This window comes from Urtica dioica, chromosome 1 (genome assembly GCF_054948205.1).
Source record: "Urtica dioica subsp. dioica isolate 48M chromosome 1, U.dioica_male_clone48M_v1_H2, whole genome shotgun sequence".
In the NCBI taxonomy this organism is placed as follows: domain Eukaryota; kingdom Viridiplantae; phylum Streptophyta; class Magnoliopsida; order Rosales; family Urticaceae; genus Urtica; species Urtica dioica.
Genome location: NC_142756.1, coordinates 48,065,296 through 48,093,244, shown reverse-complemented (window position 1 = coordinate 48,093,244; position 27,949 = coordinate 48,065,296). Strand labels below are relative to the sequence as shown.

At 40.1% G+C, this 27,949-nt stretch overlaps 1 long non-coding RNA gene across 3 annotated transcripts; it reads right to left on the bottom strand.

Annotated features, from left to right (window-relative positions):
• Positions 1 to 149: 149 nt before the first annotated feature.
• LOC149407981 (uncharacterized) lies at positions 150 to 26,891 on the bottom strand. 3 transcript variants are annotated; one of them, XR_016297773.1, is made up of 3 exons: positions 26,629 to 26,891; positions 25,431 to 25,632; positions 150 to 236 (listed from the first exon to the last, which is right to left on the bottom strand). It is a non-coding gene; the product is annotated as an uncharacterized LOC149407981 (long non-coding RNA). The 3 variants fall into 3 exon arrangements; XR_016297779.1 differs by lacking the exon at positions 150 to 236 and adding an exon at positions 15,840 to 16,238; XR_016297767.1 differs by lacking the exon at positions 150 to 236 and adding an exon at positions 16,722 to 17,016.
• Positions 26,892 to 27,949: the final 1,058 nt, after the last annotated feature.

Below are 27,949 nucleotides of genomic sequence, written 5' to 3'. Positions count from 1 at the left end.
CTCATGTTCATCCGTTGGGCAAGTTTGTTTACTAGGGCTTGGCCGTGCCCTCCGTGGCGGTACCTGGTTTGGTTTTATCAGTCAAGACTCGGCTGACGAGGACGCCGAAGTAGAGGTCCTCAATCAGCATATCCAATTCCATCTCCTCAGTCATCACGAACCCACCTCCGCCATATGTCACGTTTCTACCACCGTCGAGAATCAGGGCCGGCTCTAAGGGTAAGTCATGAAATTACCTAACGGTGTTAAGATGGTTGTTCAAGTTTTAGGTTAAACAACTTGTAAAAAACTGATTCTTTTTAGCATATTAGATGCAATAATATGGAGACAAACAATCAAACAGAAAGTAGTAAAGAACATAGACAAAATGGTAACCATATTCGGTATAACGACCTACTCAGGGGGACTGCGATGTCTGGGTAAAAGAAATCTACTATATCAATCAACCAGGATTATAGGAATACCAAGTTAGACAAAACTCATCTTTGTTAACACATCTCTTCAATGGTTATCTCCAGTATGTCGCGGTTCTCGGACGATCTGCCGCTCGGGGATCGTGACAGCTGGTCAATGGGGGTTTTACGTTTTAGGAATTCTTACCCACGAGAAGATTTTATTTGTAATTCTCACTGAAATTATTAATAAAATAAAGTTTGACATTTATTATCTATTTGAATTGAAAACGGTTATTTCTTATAAAAGATTTATCAAACATTCAGCAATCCGTAATCTCCATATTAAATTGAATCGCGTGCTGAGCATTCGAGTTTGGCTGGTGAACTAAATCATGGTTGATGATTGATGATTGATTCATGCCTGGATAGCTGAATTTAAAATCATATATGTGGAACACGAGTGAAGGTTGATCACTTAGTGGGAGCATTCTACACTTGTGGTAAGTGTACGACCTAGACATACTTTCGTTGTTGATGTGTCGTTTAAGGACCATTACGACACACTAACCAGGGTCGCTATGATGGTCACAATGAGACTTGATCTAAATCCTGAAGTAATCATGGACTTCTAGTTCATATCGTTGGGTTCTTAGACTCATTTCATTAAAGGCTACTAAGACGTTGATTAAACTTATGTCTTGGGAATCTGGAATATGATCTGAGCGAAAAATGATTCATAGATACAGAATCCAGCCTTCCTGAAAGAAGGTAAATGTTCACTCACCTAAGGGTTGATTCAAGAACCGATAGATTGTGCGTACTTCTGTACTAAGTAACGTTCGGAAGAATCTTTCGATGGGTGCTTAAGGAATATAAGTATCAATAAAAGTATAAAGGAATAATTGATCTTTCTCGATACGAGTTGAACCTGGAGGATCTTGATCACGAACTGACTATATGGTTTGGTCTTGGCTTACATAATGGAGTATTTGACCAAGATTAAACGAATCGATTGAAAAAGAAAAATGACTGTTTCGTGTTTTTCATCGGATTTGTTAAGCTTCTACTACTAGAACTATAGTCCCCGATTCGGTTCTGATAAAGATGGATAAGAACTCTCTCGTAATAATGAATATCATTATTATAATATCACAGCTATAAATTGTTTAGCAGCATTCATTCGGAAATTTGTCTATTTGCTGAATTAAATATTTATTGTGGAATTAATTATTTATTGTTGGATCAAGTAAATAATTAATTGAATTTTAAGTTGGGCCTTATCGACACTGTAAAATTAAAAATTCATTGGCCCAACACCAGCAATAATGGGCGCCTACTTTGGGTAGTAAATACCCAATATTCTCTTTAATTAGTTGATAAATTTGTGGAAGAGACATCAGGTAACTAATTAAATAAGAGAGAGAATAATGATGGCTGAGATCTTCTCTCTTCAGTAAATAATGAACTAAGATATTCATTTATTCTCTCTCATAATTAATTTCCTAATTTCTAGAAGAATAATAATGGTAAAGATATCATCTCCATTAAATAAATAAATAAGATCCTGTGCTCATTTATGTCAAATATCTAGATTCCTTAAGTATAAGAAAAAAAATAAGGAAATAAATATCCTAGATTATGATCTGGTGGATGAGAGAAAAAGTAGGATTTGTAGTCGAGATCCAACGCTTCATGCTTAAATACAAAGTATGAAAGAATAAAGGAGAATAAAATATATCTAAGAAATTCCTAGAATATCTCCTTTCTACCACTATAAATACGGGTCTAAGAGAAAGCAAAAACCACTCAAGCTAATAGCTAAAAATTTCGACCAACTCTCATGTGTTGGACGAAATTCTCTATCTCTCCCTCTCCCTCAGAATTTCATGATTCCATTCCTACAAACACGGTACGATCAGAAGTCATGAAACAGAGTCACAGTGAGATTCAAAGTTGTTGTCAATGGTGCCCACAAGAAGAGTTGTAGTCATTACTTTTGTACATTTGATGTAATAAAGTCTCACAAAGACTCTTGCTTGTAATTTCTTTTTATTAATTAAAGTTGAAACGTTCACTCATTCTTCCTTATCTGAAGCTTTATGATAAAACCTTAGTCTTTAGTCCATAAACAAACCTAACAACAAACGAAGACACAAATGTAATTTGCATGAACAAACTCTTCATGGTTTGCTTAAAACAACATATTTGCAATCTAAGGATCAAAGGACTATTGATCTCAGTACGATTGTTAGGAAAATCTATGATGTCTGGTTATGAGACATTGCGAGTTGGAGACTCTATAGTTTTTCTAGGTATCTTCCGAAGATACTGAATTGACCATGGCACTTCTAGAGACAAGATAAGAACAAACCATTTAACCTCTTATGTCTCGAGATCAGTACGTATGAATTGCATCATGCTTACCTCAATCCTGAAATGAGACATACCGTTTTATAACATACGTATTCTCATTTGAGAAAGTCAAAGTTCGGATTCACTATGTAATTCTTAACAGGACCTATTGGTGAAGTACTAAGTTATGAAGATGTCATGATTAACTTTGTGAAGATCTCATGTATATGGAATTCATGTACAAGATTGTTGAAATACAATGTATATAACCTCATGCTTTATTCCTTGGAATGTGAATAAATGAAATGGCTAGTGTCGAATTGAGTCATGACTCTTTTGGATGAATCTATGTGACTTGTTAGCTCCTCGTCAATACATTTTTTCTAACTTATTCACAAGCGACAAAAGAGTTGAGGAAATAACAGTTAGAAGGGTAAACTGGTAATTTTGTAAATCCCGACTAGCTGATGATATTCATGAAGGGTAAACACTGATAATATTCTGTGGATCCACTCATCACAATTTAGTTGAATTCTTGAGTAGAATATAAATTCATTTGAACCGAGAGATTCTCAGTGTCAACTCTTTAGTGGAGTCAGTTGACATTAAGCTAAACTTGGAAAAGATTTATGAACTTTTGAGTCCAAGTATTTTAGCTCAAGCTTTGTTCATTTGGATCCATGAGGTCACTGTCACAAATCATATCGAGTAGGAATAGTTAAACTAGAAGCTAAGTCAAAACAAGGAGACAAGTTTTACGAAAATTGTCCAAATGGTATTTTTCTCTTTTTGGACATAGGACGAAATGAATGTCAATAATTTTTTTGACATTTTCATATGATGAAAAATGAAACTTAAACCACTTGGCCATGAAGAGATTATTGGGCCTAGAGGATTAATTTCATTTCATAGCATTTTACTTGAAAATTCTTAATGGGCTTTTCTTATGTTGTCATGAACAAATGAAGAAAAATCTAGAAGCCCCTTCTAGAAGCCTCACTCGTCCATACCAAAGAAAAAGAGATATAATTTTGTGCATCAATGTATGAAGATACTTGCCAAAAGAAAAAGATGAAACAAATTTCCTCAAGCAGGGAAAGTATTTGGGCAGCCAAGGCAAGGTGAAGGGAAGCAAAAGAGGAAACAATTTTGCTTCTAGAAGGCATGTCACACGTCCAAATAGAGAATGGAAAATAAGGAATTTTGCTCATGAATATGTGATATTCTATAGAAGAGGAAACTACCTTGTTGAAGGTAATTCCTCTCCTATAAATAGAGGCCTTATTCCTCTCATTTTATTCATCCCACATAAGGTAGAGATTGAGAGCTTCTCTCTCTAGACCTTGTGGTGGCCGCCCCTCTCCCTCTCTCTCTCTAGTTTTCTTTCATTTTTGTTTTGGCACCTAGTTCCATATTTGACCTAGTGTTTTAGCTCTTCGACTCTTAGACTTTTTCTTGAGTCGTCGTGTTTAAAACTGCCCAGACACTAATTCCTTTCTTTCTCGAGTGATTCTTGTGATAGAAACTTTCGTGGTTGCCCGAGTTCTCGAGGAAAGAAGAGAGACGTGTTGCGATGAGAGTCGAACGTTTCAACCTTCCTAAGGCTTCTCAACGTTCAAGCTTTTCGAAGGTTAGTAAACATATAATGCTAATTTATAGTTTTCTTTATATGTACTTGCTCTTTGTCTAGGTTAGTAAAAACGTTATACTTGTTTTAAAGAAATTTTTTAAATTCCGCCGCTTGCTCAAAGCGTTAAAACTTTTCTTAACCCTAGATCAATTCCAACAAATGGTATCAGAGCTATGGTCAAAGATATGCATGTACATGTAATTAAAATTATGAGATTGAAAATCGTTTTCGAAAATTTACTAATTTTGTGACAAGTTAGAACTGTTTTCTTAGATTTTTTTTTTAAAATTTATTGTTCATGCTTTAAATTAAAAATCATGTTGATTTTCTATGATTTTGGCATGTTTTTAATTAAAGTTTTTTATTTTTTATAATGAAAACGTGTTTTTAAAGTTTGAGAAATTTCGGTAAATTTTTGTGACTAGTTATCTTGTCTTACTAGTTTCTTTTATTTACTTGATTCGGTTTACGCTTGTTGTTATTTCTTTTATACCATATTATTTCCATGTTAATAAAACACATATAAAATCTTTAACAGCTTCCTAAAACGTTCCGTTACACTCGATTCTTTTTTCGCCCTCAAAGTCCATACTTTAATTATTTCTAGTTTTCTTCGAGCTCGAGAAAACCCGTAGTAAAAGTGGCATAAATCTCAGGTCAGAATTTAAAATTTAATTATTCTTAAATCAAATTAAAGGCCGGTTTGTCCCCTTTCCAATGAAATTTTTTTTTGGTCAAAAGGACATGGGAGCCTTTAGTTATGGCGATTTTACTCCGAGGTGCACGACTGTTCCGAAAGTCCAGTTTTTTATAATTCCGGATTTTCAACCCCACTACCATGAGTTATAGAACTCTAATGAGAAACTTTTCTTGAGAAATTTTTTTTTTATAAGATTATAAACATAATGTGAAATATTAAAATGTTTTGATTTTCGAAAGGAAATTGGATTTTTACAAAACTAGTTTCAATTTTGAAAAACCGTTTTCGTTTTCAAACTTGAAAATATTTTGCCATCCAAATTAAATAAATTTTCAAAATGTTTTCAAAACTATATCTATATCACATATGTCCAAAATCTATATGCTCTTGAAAATTTGAGTGGGAGGTCTCCTCGTAGACGAGCCGAAAAATAAAGTTGTGTAATCTCAAACTTTCAAGTGTTCGAATGAGTTGAAGTTCACACTTCGCTCATGCACTTTCTCGAATAGAAAATAGGAAAATGTCCGAGTATGTATCTTGTGCCTTTATGCACTAACACTGCTCTTCCTTGAACATGAAGATCTAGGATTCCTTTCTAGTAGTCCGCTCTATAGAAAATAGGAAAATTTGTTTCCGAACTTATAAAGACGATGTGCCAACTCCAAAAACTAAGTGAGAGGGTTATATTTGTTGTTTGTAACCCACGATCCCCAACAGTAATGAAAGAAGCAATTAACGTGAGACTAAGATTCATTCTTGTGGCCCTCTCTTCAATGGGAGTACTCTATGGCATTTTTTCTTCGATCATTGCTCAATGAGCTACGTTCGAGAGTGAGACGATGAAGACAAGGCCTCCTCTTGGGGGATTGTTTTTTCAAAGTTGATCTTTATGACTAAGTGGTTGGTTGCACACTTAGGCTCAATCCCTAGTAATCCTCCCTTGAAGCTCTGCGAAAGGATATTAGTGATCAAACCAATTTAAAAGGTGGCTAGTCAAAATTGGTGTATTGACATCTTGGCTAAGCATTAATGATGTGTCATTTACTTATAAATTGAGATTTTGTGCGGCCTTCTCTTGAGGGAGTAAATTATCATTTGGTTTATAACACCTTTGGATTTTATCAAATGTTAAAAACTTAAATCCTAAACCAAAGTCTAATCATAAACTTGTTTCAACTCTTATAGGCAATATGTCTCTCGACCCTCTCTCAACCATTCTTTCCTCGAATAAACTCGAAGGCGAAAATTATGTCGACTGGAAACGTAACCTCGACATAGTCCTTACTGTCGACAAGCACAAATGGGTTCTCATCACCCCCTGTCCTCAAACGAATGACGATTCGACACGAGAGGAAAAAGACACCGTGGCGGCGTGGCTCCGATCCGATGAGATTGCGAGGTGCTATATTTTAGCATCAATGAACAATGTGTTGCAACAACAACATCGTATCATCGAGACTGCCGCTGATATGCTCTACAATCTCCATGTGATGTTTGGAGGGCAAGGACGTTAAGCTAGGCAACAAGCGGTACGACGGTTTATGAACTGTCGCATGAAGGCTGGAACTCCCGTTAGAGATCATATGATGCTGGTCATTAGCTATCTAAACGAAATGGAGATCCTTGGATCTGAGATTGATGGGGAGACTAAAATAGACATGATCTTGGAAACTCTCCCCGAGTCTTTTGATACTTTCAAGTCGAACTACTCCATGAACAAGCTAGAGTACACTGTTACCGAGCTTATGAAAGAGCTTCACACCACTGAGGGACTCAATAAGAAAAAGAGGACCCAAAGAGAGGTACATGCTACTGCCTCTACCTCTGGATCTAAAAGAGACCTCGCAAGGCCAAGAAGAAGAACCAACCTAAGGTTCAAAAGAAGAAGAAGACGCCAAAGGCTCCTAAGGTGGACAAGTCAAACGACAAGTGCCACCACTGCAATTTGCCTGGTCACTAGCGTAGGAACTGTCCTGCCTACCTCAAAACCAAGGAAAAAGGTATTGTACTTGTTACTGAAGCTTTCTTAGTAGCTGATAATGTATCATCGTGGACTATTGACTCCGCTGCTACTAACCATATTTGCTGCTCCTTGAGTGGTTTTAGGAAAAGAAAAAGCTTAGAGGATGGCGACTTCTTCTTCAAATGGGGTGATGGGAACATGGTGTCTGCAAAGGCTGTGGGATCCATGACGCTGTTTTTTGAAGACCGCACTTTAAATTTGAATAATGTTTATTATGTTCCTTCCTTTGGGAAAAAACCTAATATCTGTTGCTCAACTTTTCGAGCAAGATTATTATTTAAAGTTTATAAAGAATGGAATTCGTATTTCTTTTTCAAATTCTTTTGTCACTGATACATGTATGAAGAATGGTCTTTTTTACATTTATCACAGTCAACCTTCTCTTTTAGATACCGAAATAGATAATGATCTAGTTAGGGAGCCAAAAAGGATCAAACTATCTGAATTCTCCGATCTAATAAAATCAACATATCTCCGGCCCTTAAGACTTGGTCATATCAGTCTACACAGGATTAAGAGACTTGCGAGGGACGGTCCATTCCAAGCCTCTGGAATAGGTTCACTACCTACTTGTGAATCTTGCATAGAAGGAAAAATGACTAAGCGACCTTTCTCCGATAAGGTTCGAAGAGCCACTGAGTTGCTAGATATAGTACATTCTGATGTATGTGGTCCGCTCAGTCAACAGGCCCGTGGAGGATATGAATACTTCGTTACTTTTCACTGATGATTACTCGAGATATGGTTTTATCTATTTACTCAAACACAAATCCAAGACCTTTGACGTATTTAAGGTCTTCGTGGCTTTAGTAGAAAAGCAACCTGGCAAACAGATCAAAACCCTTCGATCTGATCAAGGTGGTGAGTATATGTCTGGAGAATTCGATGACTTTCTTAAAGAAGAAGGTATCGCTTCTCAGCTTACCGCACCTGGCACACCTCAACAAAACGGAGTGTCAGAGAGAAGAAATCGAACTCCTATGGAGATGGTTAGATCAATGATGAGTTACTCATCACTCCCTCTTTCCTTTTGGGGATACGCCCTCGAAACATCCGCTACATTCTGAGGTTAAGGTCTGGCTGGCAAAGCAATTCGATATGAAGAATCTAGGAGAAGCCGCGTACATTCTGGGGACCCAAATATTTTGAGATAGGAAGAACCGGACTTTGTCGCTTTCTCAAGCATCTTATATTGATAAGGTGATGGATCACTTCTCGATGCAAGACTCCAAGAAGGGCCAAACACCCTTTAGGCATGGAGTCTCACTCTATAAGGACCAGTCTCCCAGACTGCACAAGAGATTGAAGACATGAGGAAAATTCCTTACGCCTCAGCCGTAGGATGCCTCATGTATGTTCTGCTTTGCACTAGACTTGATATCTGCTTCGTAGTTGGCGTGATTAGCCGTTTTCAATCCAACCTTGGACCCGAGCACTGGATTGCTGTTAAGCATATTCTCAAGTATCTTTGAAGAACTAGGAACTTGGTGCTTACATATTCAGGTACTGACCTGACTATGACGGGATATACCGACTCCGATTTTCAAGCGGGTAAGGATTCAGGAAATCCACTTCGGGATCTGTGTTCATCCTTAAAGGTGGAGCTGTTATGTGGAGGACTATTAAGAAATCTTGCATTGTTACTCCACAATGGAAGCAGAATATGTGGCTTCTTGTGAAGCATCGAAGGAGGCTGTATGGCTTAGAAATTTCCTTAAGTATTTGGAAGTCATTCCAAACATCGACGAGCCCATCACCCTTTATTGTGATAATAGTGGGGCTGACGCTAACTCAAAGGAACCTCGAAGTCATAAGCGCTCTAAATATATTGAGAGGAAATACCATTTGATTCGAGAGATCGTGCAGCGAGGAGACAAGAAAGTGAAGAAGATCTCAACGGTGGACAACTTGGCAGATCCGATCACCAAGGCCCTAGCAAACAAGGTCTTCGACCAACATCGAGAGGAATTAGGCATGAAGGACTACACACATCTTCTTTGAGTCAAGTGGGAGTTTGTTGTCAATGGTGCCCACTAGAAGAGTTGTAGTCTTTATTTTTGTACATTTGATGTAATAAAGTCTCACGAAGACTCTTGCTTGTAATTGCTTATTTATTAATAAAAGTAGAAACGTTCATTCATTCTTCCTTGTTTGAAGCTTTATGATAAAACCTTAGTCTTTAGTCCATAAACAAACCTAACAACATATGAAGAGACAAATGTAGATTTGCATGAACAAATTTAGATTTGCATGAACAAATTTGTTTCCACTTTTTCTTTTGGCAAGTATCTTCATACATTAATGCACAAAACTCTCTCTTCATATATTGAGAGGTTTTTTATGGACTAAAGACTATGGTTTTATCATAACGCTTCAGACAAGGAAGAATGAATGAACGTTTCAACTTTTATTAATAAATAAGCAATTACAAGCAAGAGTCTTCGTGAGACTTTATTACATCAAATGTAAAAAAGTAAAGACTACACCTCTTCTAGTGGGCAACATTGACAACATAGTTAGCCTCCCCCAAGAGCTCCAATCCTAGTGAACTGGGTTATGAGAAACTGTGGTTAAGACTCGTATTCAAAAGCGAGAATAGTATATTAGGATCTCTGGGAGTCACATCATGGGATCATATAAATCACGAGTTAATAAGCGAAAAGTATATATGTTAAGATTGGGATCGAACACGAACTACGAAATCTCTCATGTTAAGCTAAGTAAAGAGAAGATATGGAATTGTACTGCCTCCGACACATACCTCATGTTAGCAGGTACTTGTTATCCTTCGTGGTGGTACCACGTGGGTATTAGGCAGGAGATTGTGCACCCTTCTATCTGGCGCCAATAAGACATGTGTTGTGCAGATATCATTAAGGGATCCCGAGAAGGACATGTTGGAATTGATCTAGGGTTTAAGAAAAAGTTTAACGCTTCGGTAAGCGGCGAAATTTTAAAAATTTTCTTTTGATAAGTAAAACGTTTTTACTAACCTAGACAAAGAGCAAGTACATGTAAATAAAAACTAATATGAGCATTAAAGATTACTAACCTTTTTAGAAGCTTGAACGTTGAGTAGCTTTTGGAAAAGGTTGCTACGTTCATCTCCCCTCGCAGCACGTCTCTCTTCCTTCCTCGGCAACTCGAGCAACCACGAAAGTTTCTATCGCTAAATCACTCGAGAGAAAAAGGAATTAGTGTGTGGGAACTTTTAAACACTATGACTTAAGAACGAGTCTTGAAGTCGAAGAGCTAAACTCTAGGTCAAATGAGGACCTAGGTGCCAAAACAAAAAACGAAATTGACTAGAGAGAGAGAGAGGGAGGAGTTGGCCAATGTTCTAGAGAGAGAAGCTCTCAAATCTCTAAAACTTGGATGAAGGAAATGTGAAGAATAAGGCTCCTATTTATAGGAGAGGTCTCACCTTCAATAAGGTAGTTTCCTCTTCTATAGAATATCACATATTCATGAGCAAATATTCCCTTATTTCTTCTTTCATTTGGGCGGCCAAGAGGTTCCATGCTTAGCCATGGATTTGTTTCCTCTTTTATTTGCTTCTCCATTTACCTACTTGACCGATTCTCTTTATTCCTCTTAGAGGAAATTTGTTTCCTCTTTTTCTTTTGGCAAGTATCTTGATACATTCATGCACAAAATATTCTCTCTTTTCCTTTGGGTAGTAGGCGCCCAACATGCTCTAGAAAGGCCTTCTAGAAGCTTTTTCCATTTGTTCATAACAACATGAAAAAGGCCCATTAAGAATTTTCAATAAAATTCTTATAAAATGAAATTAATCCACAAGGCCCAATAAAACTAATATTGGCCGAGTGATGCATGTCATCAAATGACCATGTCAAAATTTATTGACATTCATTTCATCCTATGTCTCAAAAGACAAAAATACCCTTTTGACAATTTTCGTAAAACTTATCTCGTTCTTGTTTTGATTTAGCTTCTAGTTTAACTATTCCTACTTGATGTGGTTCGTGACAGTGACCTCATGGATCCAAATGAACAAAGCTTGAGCTAAATACTTGGACTCAAAACTTCACAAACCTTTTCCAAGTTTAGTTTAATGTCAACTGACTCCACTAAAGAGTTGACACTGAAAATCTCTCGGTTCAAATGAATTTATTTTCTACTCAAGAATTCAACCTAATTGTAATGAGTGGATCCACAGAATATTATCAGTGTTTACCCTTCATGAATATCATCAGCTAGTCGGGATTTACAAAATTACCATTTTACCCTTCTAGCTGTTATTTCCTAAAATCCTTTGTAGCTTGTGAATAAGTTAGAAACAATGTATTGACGAGGAGCTAACAAGTCACATTGTTTCATCCAAAAGAGTCAAGACTCAATTTGGACACTGGCCAGTGCATTTATTCACATTCCAAGGAACAAAGCATGAGGTGATATACATTGCATTTCAGCAATCTTGTACATGAATTCCATATCTATGAGAACTTCACAAAGTAACTCATGACATTCTCATAACTTAGTACTTCACCAATAGGTCTTGTTCAGAATCACATAGTGAGTCCGAACTCTGACTTTCTCAAATGAGAATACGTAAGCTATGAAATGGCATGTCTCATTTCAGGATTAAGGTAAGCACGATGCAATTCATACGTAGTGACTTCGAGACATAAGAGGTTAAATGGTTTGTTCTTATTTTTCTCAAGAAGTGCACTGGTCAATTCAGTACCTTCGGAAGATACCTAGAAGAACTATAGAGTCTCCAACTCTCAATGCCCTATAACCAGACATCATCGATTCTCCTAACAATCATACTGAGGTCAATAGTCCTTTGACCTTTAGATTGTGAATATATCGTTTTAAGCAAACTACGAAGAGTTTGTTCATGCAAATCTACATTTGTCTCTTCGTAAGTAGTTAAGTTTGTTTATGGACTAAAGACTAATGTTTTATCATTAAGCTTCAAACAGACAAGGAAGAATGAATGAACGTTTCAACTTTTTATTAATGAATAAGCAATTACAAGCAAGAGTCTTCATGAGACTTTATTACATCAAATGTGCAAAATAAAGACTACAACTCTTCTTGTGGGGACCATTGACAACAGGACATGTATTGTATGATGGGAATTGTCGAGATCTAAGCTGGCAAATTCTCAAGTAAGTAGGAGTTACCGGGACCTAAGCTGGTAATTCCATAGATCATGATAAGAGTAAGTATGTTATTATGTGAATCACCAGGACCTAAGCTAGTGGATTCTTATGAGATGAATTTATCAGTACTTAAGTCGATTGATTTTTAAGAAATGTGAATTTATCGGGACCTAAGCCGATTGATTCTTAAGAAAGGTTGATTTATCGGGACCTAAGCCGATACTTCCACAAGTTATGTTAAGATATGAAATGTATGTTATGTATTGCTTTTATGGTATGTGCATGGGGCATTAGTTACATAGGTATCCACTTACTGAGTCTTTCGACTCATAGTTATTATCTTGATATTGTAGATAAAGGCAAGGCTAAGGAAGACTAAACAGAGCATCACCAGAACCCGATAAGTAAGTACGCGTGTGTATGTACGGCTGCCGACTTGTGGCTAAGTCAAGGGCGAATTGGTCTGTTTTGTTTTTTTATTGTCAAGTCTTTTGTTTGTAAAAGTTTTAAATAGTATGTTGTTAGAAAAATGAAAAATTCGCCCGTATTTTTGAGACGCTTATGTAAATATTTTAAAAGTTTTCTAGAAAATGTTCTCCAGAAGCACTCCCACCACTGTTTTTATGAATTTTATTTATGTTAAGCAAGATACGAGGATCTCTGCCGCGGCTCATGGGCGAGCTAAGGCTTGCGGGTCATGACCGAGTTCATCCATTTTCCTCTCCGACGTGTCATGGACTTCATCAATGGTAGTCACTTTGATCTTGAATCTCTCTGGAAGAGATCTCAAGATTTTCTTTACCAGTTTAGCATCTGACATAGGGTCTCCAAGAGAGTGAGATTCATTTGAGAGATCTCTAACTCTCACATAGAACTCACTGATGGTCTCCTCCTCATACATTTTCATGTTCTCGAACTTGGTAGTGACAATTTGAAGTCGAGAATTCTTTACCTTATCAGTTCCCTCATACGTGGTTTCCAGGATGTCCCATGCTTTCTTGGCACTTTCGCAAGTATTGAACAGCCTGAAGACATTTCTATCAACACCATTGTCGATGGCATTGAGAGCTTTAGAGTTGGATAGAGCAGCTTCATCTTCTGTGGGACTCCAGTCAATCTCAGACTTCTTCTCGTAAGTAACACCATCTTCCAAGAGCTTTTTGGGAGCTTCCCATCATGTGATGACCGACTTCCACGTTTTGTGATCAATGGACCTGATGAAGGCACCCATCTTTGCCTTCCAGTATGCATAGTTCTGTCCATCTAGAAGCGGAGCTCGAGAGATAGAACCTCCTTCCCTGAAAGTGTCCATCTCTAAAACAATAAAAGTTAGATCAACACGAATCTCACTCGGAAGCTTAAGGTGCCTGCTCTAATACCACTTGAAAGCCCAGATCTACTATTTAAGTTGTCTTGTTAGATGTTATTAGGAGGAGTAAGAACAACAGTAAAGACAAAAAGGAAATAGAACGCACAGGAATGGTAGCCCGGTTCGTGTTGGAATAGATATAGGATTAAGAATAATTTATCGCTTCTTGTAAGCGTCGGAAAATAAAAATTCTTTAAAACATGTAGAACGATTTTACTCTAGATAAAGTGCATGAACATGTAATCTAAAATAAAACTGTAATGAGTTTTCACTCGGTACCGACCTCGCTTGAAGCTTGCGCGTTGAACAGCTTGTGGATTGATTGAATCGATCGTCTCCCCACTTAGCTTGTCTCCTTCGTGTCTTTTTTAATCTGAGAGACCACGGTAGTTTCTACCACTAGAGTCTTCGAGCTTGGAAATGATTTAGTGTGTGGGCACTATTAAACACAATGACCTAAGAACTAGTCTTAGGGCCAAAGAGCTCATACAAAATACTAGGTCTAATGAGGACCTAGGTGCCAAAACAAAAGAGTGAGAAGAAGAGGGGGAGAGAGGGCACACAGACAAGAGAGAGAGATACACACACACACCAAAACTAGTTTCAACATTTTGAATGTGGTGTCGTATTTATAGGAGAAGGAATTGCCTTGAATCAATGCAAAAGGTGCAATTACCTCTTTTCTATTATATTCATGAGCACAATATTAGTTTCTCATTCCTATCATAATAATACCAAGGCTGGAAATTTATTTTCCTTTTCTCTCTTTGACGTGTACAACAATAGACATGTGCTATAAATTTGTTTCCTCTTTCCTTTTTGGCAAGTATCTTAATACATCAATGCACAAAATAATTTCCCTCTTTCTTTATTTGATGATGCCCACGAGTTTCATCCATCTAGATCATGCTTCTAGATGTCTCTTTATTTGTTCAAGACAATACAAGAAAAGCTCATGTAGAATTTTCACATAAACATCTATAAAATTAAATTCAATCCTCAAGGCCAAAATCCAATTCTTGGCCGTATGAATCAATTCACATTATCATCATATGATAATGTCCAAAATTTAATTTTGACATTTATACCATCTTATGTCCTTATGGACAAAATTATCCTTTAGACAATCTTCGCAAAATTCGTCTAGTTCAACACTTGAACTTGTTTTAACTTAGCTACTAGTTTAACAAATCCTACTATAATAACTTGTGGTAATGACCTCATGGATCCAAATGAACAAAGCTTGAGCTAGCATACTTGGACACAAAAGTTCACAAACCTTTTCCAAGTTCAAGCTTAATGTCAACTGACTCTACTAAAGAGTTGACACTGAAAATATATCGGTTCAAATGAATATATTTTCTACTCAAAATTCTACTTAATTGTGATGAGTGATTCCATTGAATATTATCTATGTTTACCCTTCATGAATATCATCAACTAGTTGGTATTTATAAATTTACTATTTTACCATTCTAGTTGTTATTTCCTCAACTCTTTTGTCACTTGTGAATAAGTTAGAAACAATGTATTGGCGAGGAGCCACATTGATTCATCCAAAAGAGTCATGACTCAATTTGGACACTGGCCAATTCATTTATTCACATTCCAAGGAACAAAGCATGAGGTGATATACATTGCATTTCAGCAATCTTGTACATGAATTTCATATCTATGAGATCTTCACAAAGTTGTTCATTACATCTTCATAACTTAGTACTTCATCAATATATCTTGTCTATATCACATAGTGAATCTAGAACTCTAACTTTCTCAAATGAGAGTATGCAAGCTATGAAGTGATATGTCTCATTTCGGGATTGAGGTAAGCATGATGCAATTCATACATAGTGACTTTGAGACAGAAGAGGTTGAATGGCTTGTTCTTGCACTGTGTCTAGAAGTGCACTGGTCAATTCAGTATCTTCAGAAGATACCTAGGAAGAACTATAGAGTCTCCAACTCTCTATGTCTCATAATCAGACATCATAGGTTCTCTTGGCAATCATACTGAGATCAACATCCCTTTGATCTTTAGATTATGAATATATTGTTTTAAGGAAACCATGAAGAGTTTGTTCATGCAAATCTATATTTGACTCTTCATATGTTGTAAGGTTTGTTTAAGGACTAAAGACTAAGGTTTATCATAAAGTTTCAACCAAACAAAGAAGAATAAATGAAAGTTTCAACTCTTTATCAATTATTCAGCACTTACAAGCAAGTGTCTTCGTGAGACTTTATTACATCAAATGCATATAAGCAACAACTACTACTCTTTTTGTTGGCATCAATGCCAACATTTCAGCCAAACTGCCTACTCTTGGGGGATATGAATTCTGGTGAAAAGAGTAACTTTACTAGACAATAGTATAAGTACAATGACATAATACAATCGGATGATAACCTTCCATTTATTCCTAACTCCAAACTATTCTAAAAAGTTTATAATCTAGGCTCCCCATAGATTTGAGCTTCCCTGACTTTTCACTCTCACATTCTCAATGTTTCAATAAATATCAATCACCAGCAACATCATTAGCTGGGTTCGCTCTCACCAGAGAGACACCAACACTAGATGACAAAAGACACACATTTTATTTGTCTTAGGTTTCGGCGTGATAAGAATGTGTAACCCTACACACAAGAGAAACATTCTCTTATACAAGAGACAAGCAATGTAGCAACTCGAAATTTTAAGATTAATGTTGTAAATTAAGTTTCTCAAAAGGACGAGAAAATAAAATGGAAATATATTTTGCTCGGAGTTTAATGGATGAGAAAATTATGTAATTAATTTTCTAAGAATTATTTCCATAATTTTGGGTTGGAATAATAAGTTTATCGAATTAATTAAAATATATTAAGGTAAGGTGAAATCTCGAAACAAAATAAAGGATTCATCGAGTATGTCTCGAATAATAAATTATTTTTCGAGGAGATATTCCGGAATTTAATTTAAGAAAATAAATTCTCAAGGACGAGAATTAATTCCGAGAAACCTTGAATACATTTGAACTAATTGAGAACGAACGAGAAAATTCTCGGTTTGAGACATTTAATTAAAAGCTCAATCTGTTATGGTTTTAGTCAAAAAAATTTGTGACAAGGATGGTTGTAATGTTTTTCCGGGCTCGTTTGAAATAAATCTTTTGGTTTGGGGTTAATTTAAAAAGGTGGAGAGAACGAGGATTTAATGAGTAAATATGAAATTTTCATTTCATATAAAACGAATTTTTTTTATCTCTTTCTTCCTCATTTTCTTTCTTCCTTCTTCCGATCTTCTTCTTTTCCATCTTCTCCATTTGCGCGGCTGTCACAGGGACAATATTTCCTCCCAAATTTTGCGCCTGTGATGGCTCGAACACCCGCTGTCCGATCAGCCAACTCTTTAACACAACACCACGTAAGCAATCTGACGGCAACAAACAATAGCACAATGAAATACCCAAGCATACAAGAGCACACACACAATCTTTACGGGAACCCACCCAACCTTTTGATTATCTCACAAAGGAACTGTTTGCACTCTCTAGCAAGGACACCACACTCTCCGGTGACTCATGCCTACATAGAATTGGTAGTTGACATCCTACAACTGCCCATTAACAAATAACCGTCGCTGCCAACATGGCACGAGCGGTTACCATAAATACAAAGACTTTTGCCCACCGAAAGCCTTCAGCGAATGCCCACCTGGCATTAACAGTTCGTGTACATTTGTCTAAGGGAAACTGTTGCCAACCGTCAGTAACCGCCTCCACTTGTCACGCGCGGGCGCTCGCTCGCTCAGGTCTCCGCCTAAGTCAAGCTCGCGTCAATGTGCCTCCCGTCTTTCGTCATTTGGACATCACGTGGCGCTCAGCCCTCGCCTCACGCGTATTTTTCTGGCTGTGCTGAAGCCATCGCACTTCCCTCCGTCAGCTGACTCGCATCAACTGCCTCTCCCGGATATTTGCCATCTCGTCCAAGACACTGCTGCTCGTGCAGCTTGGACTCGGCCAGCAGCACACTTTTGCTCCACGAGTAGTGTTGTTGGCGATGCCAATCATCTAAGGTGGTAACAAACCATCCCCACCAGAAGAACCCGACGTCCTCGTCGGACTCATCGCATGGAACGCCTTATTCTGCTGCTCAAACTGCCAAAGGGATGTCGCCTTCTCCCAAGTGCCATCGGCCGCTCCACTACCCTTCCACTGGATCAGGTACTCGGCCCTCCGGCTCTTCTTCCTCTGTCCGAAGACCCGGTGGACGAGCACTTTCTCGATCTCCTTGTCGAATTGTTGCCGTATGGTCGGTGGAGGTTTCTTCACCTTTCCTTGATCCACCTGCGCATCCACGTGGTAAGGCTTCAAGAAGCTTACGTGGAACGTCGGATGAATCTTCAGTCTATCCGGCAACTTGAGTCGGTAAGCCACCTTGCCGACTCATTTGACCACCTCAAATGGTCCATCATATCTCGATACCAACCCCTTGCGGTACCTCTTATCTGTGATTTTCTTCCAAATATGCGGTGTTAATTTTATAATCGCGAAATCGCCCACTTCGAACTCTAGCGCCCGGTGATGTTTATCAGCATACTTCTTCATTCGCCGTGCAGCCTTTGCCAAGCTATCTCTCTCTTGTTCCAACAACTTGGACTTGTCTCTCAAGAATATGTATGCTGCTAGGTAGCTTCCTTGAGACTTTTATTTCGCCACTTCATGCGGCGCGAGAGGACATTGCCCCATGACTATCTCCGATGGTGTCACTCCCGTGCTTGATGAGCGGTGCATGTTGTAGCAAAACTGTGTTGTATCCAACAAGTCCATCCAGTTCCTTTGGCTCACCAACACATAAAGCCTCAAGTATTCTTCTAACAAAGAATTGAGCCTTTCAGTCTGACCATCAGTCTGTGGATGGTTCGTCGTGCTGAACTTCAACTCCGAGCCCATCAGGTTGAACAACGTCGTCCAGAACCGGCCTATGAACCGACTGTCTCCGTCACTGATAATATCCTTGGGCAAACCGAAATACTTGATGACATGCTTGAACACCAGCCGCGACATCTGTCGTGCATTGATGAGGGGCCGGGATGAACACAGCTTACTTGAAGAAGCGATCCACCACTACTAGGATCGATCTCATTCCATTCACTAATGGAAACCCAACTATGAAGTCCATTGAGATAGACTGCCACGGCTTATCGGGGACCACTAATGGCTGTAGCAATCCTGCTTCTGCCCTCCTGTCTGTCTTGTCTAGTTGGCATACTAGACATGTCCGGACGAAGCCCTCAACATCTTCGTTCATCTTCGGCCAGAAGTAGAATCTCCCCAATAGCGCCAACATCCTTTCAACGCCGGGATGCCCCACCCATACGGGGTCATGCGTCTCGCGCATCAATTCCTTACGCAAAACCTGCCCCTGATGGCACGTACAACCGACTGCCCTTCCATAAATAAGGCCATCTTCAACCCAATATCTCCAAACCAAGCCTTGGACTATCTCCTCTTTTAGCTTCACGTAGGCCCGGTCAAGCAATGACGGCTCCCTCACCCGGTCGAGGAAAGTTGACTTCACCGAAGACAACGTAGCCACATAAGCTTCAACTTCCTTTCGACTTAGAGCATCCGCCACTTGATTTTATTTACCCAGCTTGTGTATCCACTCAAAATTAAATTATGCCAGAAACTCTTCAACCCAATATCTCCAAACCAAGCCTTGGACTATCTCCTCTTTTAGCTTCATGTAGGCCCGGTCAAGCAATGACTGCTCCCTCACCCGGTCGAGGATAGTTGACTTCACCGAAGACAACGTAGCCACATAAGCTTCAACTTCCTTTCGACTTAGAGCATCTGCCACTTGATTTTGTTTACCCGGCTTGTGTATCCACTCAAAATCAAATTATGCCAGAAACTCTTGCCATCTCGCTTGTTTTGGAGTAAGCTTCTTCTACGTCTTGAAGTAAGTACTGGCCACGTTATCCGTCATGACCGTAAATTTGGTCCCGAGAAGGTAGTGCCTATAAGCATCTAAGCAGTACACCACTACCGTCATTTCCTTCTCATGATTTGAATACCTCTGTTCGGAATCTTTCAACTTCCTACTCTCGAATGCCAATTGGATGCCCGTCTTGTACTAACACGCCGCCAATCGCCCGGTCTGAGGCATCCGTGTAGACTTTGAATGGCAAGTCGAAGTTCGGAAGTTTAAGTATTTGTTCTGAGGACACCGCTACTTTCAACTTATCAAAGGCAACCTGGCAATCATTTGACCATACCCATTTGCAGTCTTTCTTCAGTAAGTCGGTCAGGGGGGTTTACCTTTCTCGAGTACCCCCCGATGAACTTCATGTAGTAGTTTGCAAGACCAAGAAATGAACTTAACTCTGGTACCTTCTTGGGTGTTTGCCAATCCATTATTGCCCTGATCTTCTTCTCGTCAATGCGAATCTGTCCTCGGCTCACCCAGTGGCCTAAGAATTTCACCTCTTCTCGGTAGAATTCGCACTTCTCTTTCTTCACAAACAACTTGTAATCCCTAAGCTTCAAGAAAACAAGCTTCAGATGGCCGACGTGCTGTGATAAATTCTCACTATACACCACAATATCGTCCAGATATACCACAACGAATTTATCCAAAAACTCATACCGCACATAATTCATCGAATTCGAAAACGTAGCAGGGGCGTTGGTTAAGCCAAAGGGCATCACCAAAAACTCAAATGACCCATACCCCATCACACAAGTTCTTTTGCCTTCATCGCCCGCTGCAACACGTACTTGCCAATAGCCCGATCGCAAATCCAGTTTGTGAAGTAGGAAGCCTACGACAGTTGATCGAGCAGATCCGTCACATTCAGAACGGGATATTTTTTTTTCACCATGACCTTGTTCAGGGCCCAGTAATCAACGCACATCCTCATGGATCCGTCTTGCTTCCTTTGGAACAGCACCGGGGCACCGTATAGAGCTTTTGAGGGTTGGATGAAGCCCGTCTCCATCAACTCATTCAATTGTCGCCTCATCTCGTCAAGCTCCATAGGACCCATTCTATAGGGGGCTTTCGCTGGTGGTCTCGCGCCAGGCTCCAACTCGATCCGATGATCAACATTACGTCGGGGAGGATGTTCCTTCGGCAATTCAGGAGGCATCACATCCGTGTACTCGTTCAGCACCTCGGCCACGACGTTTGGGACTTCCACCACCTGATCAGACTTGATCTCGATCAATGCCGCCGCATAACCCATCTTGCCCTTCTTTACACCGGCCTTGAATTGCTTCGCCGACTGCAACTCCACAGTCTTCCCTTTGTCCTGACCCTTGAACAAAGCTTCAACGAAACACGCCCCTCTCTCATCATGGATAAAGATCCCTCTTAGGTATGGAATCACCGCATCTTTGGCTTGCACTGTGAATTCCATGCCTAAGATGAGGTCAAAATCATCTAGTGGCCCCACCGTGAAGTTGCATTCGTCGCGCCATATGCCCATTTCCATCATCGCACGCGCCGACCCAACAACTGGCTTTGCCTCTGAATTCACTACCTTCAGCCAACAAGAACTATTGGTGACAGTCAATCCCAGTTTATTGGTTTCCCGTTGAGCCAAGAAATTGTTGGTGGACCCTGAGTCAACCATCGCCTTCACCGGTTTCTCATCGATCCATACAGCAACGTATAAGAGTCCCTTGAAGGGAGTCTTCTCCTGACCGATTGCATTCAGTAACTGCATGGGATTCATCGAGACTGTTGCTCGTTTCTTGCACCACTGCTTTCTCCCAACAATAATGCATTCAGCCTTTCCTTGTCCGGGCATTCTCGAGCCAAGTGAGGACCATTGCAAATGAAGCAACCTTGCTGGTCCTTCTTTTTGTTCACATTCGAAGCACCATACTTTGACTTGTGTTTGTCCTTCTTTGACCAGTCATTCTTCTTCCATTCCTTGGAAGATTTCTCTGTCTTCTTATATTTTCCCTTCTTGCCATCCCTAGACGGGTTAGTCGATTGCTTGAAGTCGACTAGCCCATCTGCAGCCGCCATTGCCGAGGGCAAATCCTTCACTACTTGCCTTCTTAACTTGGTCTGCGCCCAAGGTTGCAATCCGGACATGAAGTTACACAACTTGTTATCATCGGACATGTTCTTGATGTCGAGCATCAAAGAGCTGAATTCCTTGACATACTCGTGCACCGTCGAAGTGTGACGTAGTTTCTTGAGGGCCAACCAGGTCGTGTTGCAGGGTGGGAATTGATCATTTAATTCCTTCTTCAACGTCTCCCGCCTCTCTATGAGCGGCCTTCCCGAACTTATGTCATTATCCAACCTTGATCGCCACCACAACTTAGCATCCCCAGTCAGGTACATCCTCGTCACGGTCACCTGCTCGGCTTCCGGGACACGAACAGCCTTGAAGTACTGTTCGATGTTCCATAGGGAATTCTCCAATTCCTTAGCGTTGCGGGCACCTTCAAATGGCTTAGGCTCCGGGACTCTAACTTTCGACGTCGATGTGCCATCACCACAGTCTGACTGATGAGGGTTTGCCAACGCCCTATTCAGTATTACAATCTCATCCTCCAGATTCTTCACCCCCATGGTCGAAGTTCTCAACTGATCACTTAGCAATAAAAACTAGTTTTTCACCGTGTTCACCCAATCAAGATGAGTCCGATTGAGGGATTCCATCGATTCGCCATTGACCATCGTCTGGAGCGAGAGACTTCCAGCATCATCATCTCGTGGATCATCAATCCCGACAATGCTTTCCAGATGGGACAACATGTTCCTCAGTTCGTTCATCGTTTGCGTCTACGCCGCCGTCACCATTAACGCCACTTAAGGCTCTGATACCAATTGTCATAGGGACAATATTTCCTCCCAAATTTTGCGCATGTGATGGCTCGAACACTCGCTGTCCGATTAGCCAACTCTCTAACACAACAGAACATAAGCAATCTGACGGCAACAACAATAACACAATGAAATACCCAAGCATACAAGATCACACACACAATCTTTACTGGAACCCACCCAACCTTTTGATTATCTCACAAAGGAACTGTCACGACCCGCGACCTCTCGTCGGCGGCTCACGGGCCGAGACGGTGGGGTTACGTCTCAGATCTCAACATCAATATAAATATAATATATCTCATATCAACATAATCAGAATTAAATAACCATAATACTCATATCACTTATATTAAACATAATACGATGATATATAAGAGCGAGGTCCATCATCGCCGCTATCCACTTGGCTCACGATATCCACGTTGAGCCTATGCATGTACTTTATCTTCCTAGCCTGATCAGTAGCGACTAGAGAAGGAGCGAACCTTGCTAACGTGTCGAACTTTGTCGTATATTCTGATACTGACATTGAACCTTGTTGAAGGCTCATAAACTCGCGCACCTTGTTCGACAGGTTAGCTTCACTCAGGTACTTCCTATGGAACAGATTGAGGAAATGGACCCACGTCATTGAGTGGACATCCTCAGACGACGCCACCACTTCCCACCAGCCCCTAGCATCATCCTCCAGTTGATTCACAGCGCAAGCCACTCTCTCGCTATCAGACAGCTGCATGTAATTGAAGATCTGATGCATCTTCTTTACCCAGTTCTCAGCTGCAGCTGGATCAACATGGCCATCAAACGTCGGAGGCTTCTGCTTACGAAACTTCTCGTATACCGACTCGCTCATAGGAGGAACGACGTCAGGAATATGGAAGTTGAGCTCCTCAAGAGGATCCACAGGCACTGGCGGTGGATTATCTAGTCGTTCTCCTGGAACTGGAGGCGCTGGGTGCTGTTGAGGCGGCGCATTCAGCCTCGTTAAGAGTTCTACGATCGTGCGGTTTTGTTCCTCTAGCTGCTGCACGAACCTCTGATTCATCTCATCTCTCTGGGTCGCGTCGGCAGCTTGTCTCTCCAGCGCGCGTCTGATCTCCGTGAGATCCGCCGCTGTAACATTCTCAGCATTAGACGGGTTTCGTCTAGGGGCCATGCCTGCTCAATTCTATACATGGAAGAGGACACGGTAAAAATCCAAGTCACAACATCGAGAATGCGAGAAAAGAAAACACATCAACACACGATTCTAACTCAAAACGACATTTCACATCATTTCTCATATCTACATCAAGTCAAAAGATATATCCAACCTGCATTCATGCATCAACTATTCACATGTCACATGGCAACTAACACTGTCTACACAAATCTACAGACTCCCAACAAGAGACTAGCATTTCCTGAGGCTTAGTCAGACGAGTTTCAAAAAGGGTAATCCTGACGCTGCTTACTAAATATCTACGTCCTATCAACAACAAGGCAACATTAAGCTCAGTATGATCCCACAATCCGTATCGGAAACATGTATCTCAAGTCTACAGAAAAGGCTAAGCATGGGCTCTGATACCACAAAACCTGTCACGACCCGCGACCTCTCGTCGGCGGCTCACGGGCCGAGACAGTGGGGTTACGTCTCAGATCTCAACATCAATATAAATATAATATATCTCATATCAACATACTCAGAATTAAATAACCATAATACTCATATCACTTATATTAAACATAATACGATGATATATAAGTGTTATAAGTGGTGATATGAAAACCTGGGTAAATTTTTCGCGTTTTAACTTTAGGAATTAGAGCCTTACAACGACTCTTATTTATACACAAGCTCCCGAATTTTAAGTATATATACGAGGGATAGTTTGAGGATCATAGTTTACGGAAGGGGTTCAACAAAATATAGATTTTATTATAGAAAGGTTTGAACCCGGGTGAGTTCCCATTAGCCCAAAGATCAAGAGATACACGTCCGGTCTTCATCTTCGACTTCTTTGTTCACATCGGCGCCTTGCCCTTCTCTACATTACCAAGGGTCATAAAACTATGAGTCGATTGACTCAGTAAGTGGGAGTCTAACCTAGAAAAATAAAGCGACTAATGCCATGGGATAATATGTGACGTGCAAACAAGCACATAAGAATGCATGGATGCAAATCTAACAAGTTCTAGAGCATGACTCGTGTGTACACACTCTAACTAGTACTTGTCGTCTTTAAGGTTACACACATCCCCCGCTATAACCTCTAGAACGACAAGAGACCAGCCTTAGACTTCGAGCAGCAGTCGTCCGGCGGCCTAAGAGTTTTAACATCTGTCTGGGATCCACTAATGGTACCACTTCATTCGACGTCGGCGCCACCCCCAGGCCCTAATAGCCCGTAAAGGTGCATTCTTCAGGCCTTCATAACCTGGCAACAAGGTCGGGTACGACTCTTGGTCGACTCCCCGAGATATGAGTACTCAGGGCCATCCCCTAGGCCCTCATAGCCCGTCAGGGTTCAATTCCTTTTGGTACCATCGACACATCAATTCTTTAGGATTCGGGTACTCTGTAGCACTCAGAGTACACACCTATGCTACTTACAGGAGAGCGACTCGGGTTAAATCCCGAAAGAATTATCATTTCCCTTTTATGCTCGTTAGTGTTATAAGTTGAAGACTCGGGATATGACTCCCGGTACTTCTACCCTCGGCTCGAATTCGAGAGTCTAACATGCTCTCCTGTCACCTCAGATCTAGCTAAACTCTATGGTTAGCAGAGAGATCTAACTACAACAAAGTAGTAACGTGGCTGGTTCAAGTTAGCATTTGAACCTATGGGTATAAACCCAACTAAATTTTCCAAAAAGAGTGGCCGAAGCCTTAATCTTTGGTGTTTGTGTCTTTTAAGGCTTTTCATACTCTTTATTATTATTAACACATAAATGCACGTAAACAGGATTATTCCATTGGTAAGTAGTTGACTTATGTCTCCACACTTACCTGAAATAACTCGACAGAAAGACGACTTCCAGCGATGTCTTGATTTCACGCTCTCCGTAATACTTGACACTTGTCGAAATTTTCAAAAGAAGAGTTAATCGAGCTTTAATTTCGATAACTCTATTCTTGAAAACTTCAAAATCCGGCTTCGTCGCGTTTAACTCGTCCAGTTCCCGCTCGTCTGTCCAAATCTATCATCAAACTATGGAATCCGACATCGAGTTAATTCCTTAAATCCAACTCTTATCAATTTCCAAAATTCCAAATCCGACATCTCGACTCAAAAATCCGAGTCGAACCAAGTCGACAACCGAACACGAATCCAAACTAACTTGTCACAAAATCCTTAGATTTGTCATGAAAATTTCTAGACTCGTCATAAAAATTTAGACTCGTCACAAAATTTTATAGACTTGTCATAAGATTCAAATCTCAAATCTCAAATCATTCAATCAAATCCATTTTCTCAAGAAAATTCAACGAGCCCATAAACGTACTCGATTCCAAGTCCGAACCAACATTCCAAAACTCAAATCACATTTCTCTAATTTCAAATCCAAATCACAACCTCAACAAATCACAAATTTCAACTCGAGGCTCAAAATCACATCACACGGCCAAAACAAAATTCCATAACAAGAAATTCGTCCAAAAAATTTCAACAAAAATCAAACCATGCCTCTCAAGCATTACCCAAACATTTATCAACCTCATAAACGTCTCATGATCAACAAAACACCTTAAGAAAAAACAAAACCCCACGGATCAGCCATAAATCCTCGTTCACTAGCAAAATTCGGCCAAAAATTCAAACACACGTTCATAATTTCCAGCTTCAATACCCTGTTTTCAAAAATTCATAACTCACTCAATTCTCAACGGATTTACACGTTCTTGGTCATTTTAGAAACCTCATAACGTCTATCATCCAGGAAAAATATCAACAAATCCAAATTAAATCGGTACCGAACTGTCTACGTCAATTTACAGAGGCTGTTCACAGCGAGCTCAAAAATTCTCAAATCATTCAAAATCGACTCAAATACACAAATCCGAGCTATGAACATCATTAATCAAGTCCAACAACCAAATAAAACCCATCAATTCCACTGATTTTAGCTCGGATCAAAAACCCCCAAATCAATTATACTCATGAACCCTAACTTGAGTTTTCCAATTTAGCCATATCAATTCTTACCTCTAATCTGCTCTCCGGTGTGCTCTCACCTTGATCCCGGTGTCCTTTCTCGGTCAGCGGCCACGGCGGCTCGACGGCGGCGACTCTTCTCCTCGGCGAGGCGCGCGCGTGGTGGCTGTGAGCCGCGCGAGAGGTAGAGCGACGATGGAGAGGAAGAAGAAGAAGAACGAAGATGAGTGAGGGTGGTGATGGGGTTGAGTGGCCGAGAGAAAGAGACTCGGTGGTGGTGGTTGTCAATATTTTTTTTCTTCTTTGTTACTCTTGCAGGTGATCGCGTGAAGAAGGAGAAGAGAAGATATAGCACGTGAAGAAGAAAGGAAAAGAAGAGAGAGAGAAGGTGAGGTGGCCGAATGTGAGTGGAGAAAAAGAAGGGGATAAGAACGCCACGTGGCATCTTCTCATTGAGCCACACGTCTCTTGAAATCACCCCTCAAAAATCTTTTTCTTTCACTCTCGTCCCTCAATTTGTTGCACTTTAATCCTTTCAAAATAAATCCTCTCAAACTCGTCCTTAATTTATTAAAAAAAATAATCATGAAAAATAACCGAGAATTTCTTATTAATTCCCGTTATTTTAAATATATTTAAGGGATTTCGGAATTTATTTTCACTCTTGAGATTTTAAGTCTCCGAGTACGTTCCGAATAAATTTATTCGGAAGTTCATATCGAGTTTACTCGAATATCCTTATTCCGAAATTTCATCGACCTTAAATATATTTATGATTATTATTTTTTTTTCTCCAAGATATTTAAAATTTAAGGACGTCTCATGTGCAACAAGAATTTGATTCAAAATAAAACTCGTTTATTTTATTCAAATTCACAAGTCCAGCGTTGCAAAAGTTTGTGTATTACAGGAACTGTTTACACTCTCTAGCAACGACACCACACTCTCCGGTGACTCATGTCGTGCATAATAACATACATAGAATTGGTAGTTGACATCCCCCAACTGCCCATTAACAAATAACCGTCTAGTAATCGTCGCTGCCAACATGACACGAGCGGTTACCATAAATACAAAGACTTTTGCCCACCGAAAGCCTTCAGTGAATGCCCACCTGGCATTAACCGTCCGTGCACATTTGTCAAAGGGAAACTGCTGCCAACCGTCAGTAACTGCCTCCACTTGTCACGCACGGGCGCGCTCGCTCAGGTCCCCGCCTAAGTCAAGCGCGCGTCAATGTGCCTCCCGTCTTTCGTCATCTGGACATCACGCGGTGCTCAGCCCTCGCCTCGCGTGTCTTTGTCTGGCCGTGCTGAACCCATCGCACTTGTCTCAGTTAGCTGACTCCCACCAACTGCCTCTCCCGGATATT